Source organism: Heteronotia binoei, chromosome 18 (genome assembly GCF_032191835.1).
Source record: "Heteronotia binoei isolate CCM8104 ecotype False Entrance Well chromosome 18, APGP_CSIRO_Hbin_v1, whole genome shotgun sequence".
Lineage (NCBI taxonomy): Eukaryota > Metazoa > Chordata > Lepidosauria > Squamata > Gekkonidae > Heteronotia > Heteronotia binoei.
This window is the reverse complement of record NC_083240.1, coordinates 40,884,876-40,890,079: the sequence shown is the minus strand read 5'-3', so window position 1 is coordinate 40,890,079 and position 5,204 is coordinate 40,884,876.

Here is a 5,204-nt window from a genome sequence, read left to right as displayed (position 1 = left end):
TGTCTTCCACATGTTTCAACAGCTGCCTGTGCATTATGTCACCTTGCATCCTCCTAACTTTTCTTATACTTGTATCCCATTCTTTCTTCAGATTGCTCAGGGCCAGGGGTGGAATTCTAGCAGGGGCTCCTTTGCATATTAGGCCACACACCCCTGATGTAGCCAATCCCCCAAGAGCTGACAAGGCTCTTTTTTTGTAAGCTCTTGGAGGATTGGCTACATCAGGGCTGTGTGGCCTAATATGCAAAGGAGCTCCTGCTACAATTCCATCCTTGCTCAGGGCATTGTTAATGATTATGTAATTTTTACCCCTGAGCAGTGGTTTGGGGATAAGTCACTGCCGAGTGTCACTTGGGGAGTTTTGTAGCCTGTCACCTAGTACAAGGCCAGTGTACTTTCCAAAGAGGCTGAGGGTATGTTTTTTCTTTAAATAAGTTGATGGATATGATGTAAGAGACCCTGAACGTAACAGCACTCCAGTGGCCAGCTGTGGTTCTACCCCCATCCCTGAAGGCTCCCAGATGTTTGGCCACAGCAGTCCTGCAGCAGTAGCTGGCAGCCCTGACATCTCATGGAAGCCCCAAAAGCCTGCCTCATCCACACAATGGGTTCCTTAACTCTCATGGGACCCTGTCTTTCTCTGGGGTCCTACCTGCATGACCCTCATACAGCAGAGAGTCAGTTTGGCGTAGTGGTTAAGGGTGGCATATCCTTAATCTGAAGAATCAGGTTTGATTCCCCACTCTTCCTCCACATGCAGCTAGTTGGGTGACCTTGGGTCAGTCACAGAGCTGATCTGCTCAAGAGCAGTTCTTGGAGAGCTCTCTGCCCCACTTACATCACAGGGAGAGGGAAAGGGAAAGGTGATTGTAAGCTCCTCTGAGACTCCTTCGGGTAGTGAGTATAAATCCAGTCTCCTCTTTTACAGACTCTCAAGTTTTAAGCACAGAAACCTGAAGCTTCCAAAGCGCAGTGGGGGGAAGACTGCTGGGCAAGTCAAGCGCAGCCTTCAGCACTGGAGATTGGGCTTTTTTGGCCACCAGATGGCACCATTGGCCTGCTTTGCACAGGCTGCGTTTCTGACATCAATTGGGAAAAACCCTATGTGCTAGACACGGTGGGTGGGGGAAGCAAGCATATAAGAAGAAATTTCATGAGTTATTTTCGTTGATTCCGCACTTAGAGCCTGACAAACATTGCATGTGTGTGTGTGTGAGAGCGAGAAGTGCTCTCAAGTCGTAAGAACATGAGAATCCATATTGGATCCGGCCAATGGCCCATCCAGTCCAACACACTGTTTCACAGTGGCCAAAACCCGGGTGCCATCAGGAGGTCCACCAGTGGGGTCAGAACTCCAGAAGCCTACCCATTGTTTCCCCCCACACACTAAGAATACAGAGCATTACTACCCTAGACAGAGTGTTCCATCTAAACCTTGTGGCAAATAGCCACTGAAAAGACCTCTGCTCCAATTGTTTCTCCAATCCTTTCTTGAGGTTGTCTCTGCTTCTGGCTCCTACCACTTCCTGCAGCAATGAATTCCACAAGTTAATGACTCTTTGGTTGAAGAAGTACTTCTTCGTGCACCTGACTTATGGCAACCCCATAGGGTTTTCAAGGCAGGAGAGTAACAGACATGATGTAGCACCATTAATATATGTAGCACATTCAAAAGCAATGTTGGCTTTCTCCCCCACCCCCCAAAAGAACTTACAATCTAAACTTCAGAGAGTGGAGATAACTCAGCCTCTCCAGCTAAAGTTCCAGTCTCTCAGCAGGCCCTTGAGAAAGCTGGCCTCCGGATTCACAACCAGCACTTTTTAAGCAGTGACAGATAATGAAAGCTGGTTCTGCTCACATCATACAGTGTATTCTGTGTATGCTTCACACAAAATTGCCTCCTACAGAATCAGTTCAAATAAGCAAATGTTGAAAAAGACATACTGAACCAACGAGGGAGGATAAAAATTTAATAAATCCAATTAAAATACCATAAAAAATACATAATGCAATATATTAACAAAACCTTGCTGACCAGTTAAAATAACAGTCCATTAATCATTATAAAACTGACCAAATGTGTTTTGGCAGGAAATCGCTTTCAATCGGTGGACAAAATTTCTCCTATAAAATAATCATATAAACTTGACTGTAGAATTGATATCTTCCTATAAACCTGTCCTTAGAATGACTCCAGTCTATATATACTACTTTTCCTGACGTCTGATCAACTGTACAACTCTCACACTAGTTAGCCATTCACAAATAGTGATGCAATCTGTCTCCCATTCAGCCCCCAGTCTGTCAAGGACCATCATAATTTCACAGCCGAGCAGGGCTTTTTTTTTTTAGCAGGAACGCACAGGAACACAGCTCCTGCTGGCTTGGCATCAGGGGGTGTGGCCTAATATGCAAATGATTCCTGCTGGGCTTTTCCCACAAAAAAGCCCTGTGTGAAACAATGGTGACGGGGTGTGGCCTAATATGCAGATGAGTTCCTGCTGGGCTTTCCCCACAAAAAGCCCTGTGTGAAACAATGGTGATGGGGGGGTGGCTGAATATGCAGATGAGTTCCTGCTGGGCTTTCCCCCCCCAATAAAGCCCTGGAGCCAAGGCATCACCCACAGCTGCTGTGCCATTATCTGGGCCCCAATTCATTCAGTGTTAGTAAGAAGGAAGACACATCATATTTGGTTGCCTCCTGTACCAGTCAGTCGAGCTTGAACAAGAGCACATTCCTCCTGAATCTTGTTCAGGAAAGTGTTTAGATAGCAAAACTACAGCAGAAATATATAGACATCTCTCTTCCCCCCCCTCCTGTGAAAGGCTTGATAGAATGGTCTAATACCACTTCTGAAATGTGATGTTGGAGGAGAGTTTATAGATACCATGGACTGCCATAAGAACATAAGAGAAGCCCTGTCGGATTAGGCCAGTGGCCTATCCAGTCCAACGCTCTGTGTCACACAGTGGCCAAAAAAACCTAGGTGCTATCAGGAGGTCCATCAGTGGCCAGGGCACTAGAAGTCCTCCCACTGTTTCCACGCCCCCCCCCCAGCACCAAGAATACAGAGCATCACTGCCCCAGACAGAGAGTTCCAACAATACCCTGTGGCTAATAGCCACTGATGGACCTCTGTTCCATATGTTTATTCAATCCTCTCTTGAAGCTGGCTATGGTTGTAGCCGCCACCACCTCCTGTGGCAGTGAATTCCATGTGTTAACCACCCTTTGGGTGACGAAGGACTTCCTTTTATTCGTTCTAACCCGACTGCTCAGCAATTTCATTGAGTGCTCACGATTTCTCATATTAAGAACATAAGCGAAGCCCTGTTGGATCAGGCCAATGGCCCATCCAGTCCAACACTCTGTGTCACATAAGAACATAAGAGAAGCCATGTTGGATCAGGCCAATGGCCCATCCAGTCCAACACTTTGTGTCACACAGTGACCAAAAAACCCAAGTGCCATCAAGAGGTCCACCAGTGGGGCTAGAATCCCTGCCACTGTGCCCCCCCCCCAAGCACAAGAATACAGAGCATCACTGCGCCAGACAGAGTTCCAACAATAGGCTGTGGCTAATAGCCACTGATGGACCTCTGCTCCATATGTTTATCCATTCCCCTCTTGAAGCTGTGTATGCTTGTAGCCGCCACCACCTATTATGAGAAAGGGAGAAAAGTACTTCTTTCACTACCTTCTCTAAAGAAAAAGAAATGGGGTTTAGACCAAGTTATGAACTCTTCCCTAGAAGCTGAAATGACTAAATTGAGGACATTGGTCACGTTATGAGAAGGCCGAAGCCGAGGACCTGCCTACCTCAGGGACCGCCTCTCTCCATATGTTCCCCAGAAAGCACTGCGCTCCAGTTCACAAAATCTCTTGGAAATCCCTGGGCCTAAGGAGGCCAAACTTAACATGACCAGGGAGCTGGCCTTCTCCATAAAAGCCCCCCAATGGTGGAATCAGCTGCCGGAGGAGGTGCGGGCCCTGCGGGACCTCAATCAGTTCCGCAGGGCCTGCAAAACTGCCCTCTTCCAAGAAGCCTTTAAGATGTAACCAGAATAAATATTACGCTGCCGGATAAATACAGACTGTAGCACCACTGTATTGTTTTAACTTTTTAAATTAATTTATACTTATATTGTTATTGATTTTATCTGTCATTGTGATATCATGATTTCGTATCATGCTCTGTAAGCCGCCCTGAGCCTGCCTCGGCGGGGAGGGCGGGGTATAAATAAAAATTTACTTCCTTCCTTCCTTACAAGAGTTATTGGGAAACACAATAATGCTAGGAAAAGTTGAAGGCGGCAGGGGAAAGAGGAAGACCCAACATGAGATGGATGGACTCCATTAAGGAAGCCACCTGGGCCCTCAGTCTGCAGGATCTGAGAACGAATGGCTGTTAACACTAGGACATTTTAATAATAATAATAATAATATTTAATTTAGATCCCGCCCTCCCCGCCAAAGCAGGCTCAGGAGGACATTAATTCGTAGGGCTGTCCTAAGTCAGAAGCAGCTTGAAAGCACTTCACACACACAAATCAAATTAACCCCGACTTCTCCTTAGAAGCTAAAACGACTGAACTGGGGCTATTATACTTGGGACATATTGCGAGGAGACAAGACTCGCTGGAAAAGATAGGATGAGTTGAAGGCAAGCAGGATAAGAGGAAGAGACAACATTGAGATGGACTGACTCGAGAAAGGAAGCCATGGTCTTCAATTTGTGAGACCCAGGCAAGGCTGTTGACAATAGGAGGTCACTAATTCATAGGGTTGACATAAGTTGGAAGCAATTTGAGGGCACGTCTCTCTCCCTCACGCATACACACACAGACTCAAGAAATATTTTGTCAATTAAGGGCATGCATAGAAAACACTTAGGAAATTGATCCCCCCCCCCTAAAAGTTCTAAATTCTTTTTATTATACCGTTAAGTTGTGTGTGTGTGTGTGTGTGTATACTGTGTACAGTTCCCAGCTTGGGGAGGCTGCATACAAATCCCCACCTCCTTAGGAACTGTATTCTCCTGGAACAGCTGTGAACAAAGGTTTGCAATTCTTCACGCATATTTAGTGTGGAAAAAATTTAAAACTTATTAACATTTTAAATTATTTAAAAAGGTAAAGGTAGTCCCCTGTGCAAGCACCAGTCGTTTCCAACTCTGGGGTGACGTTGCTTTCACAACGTTTTC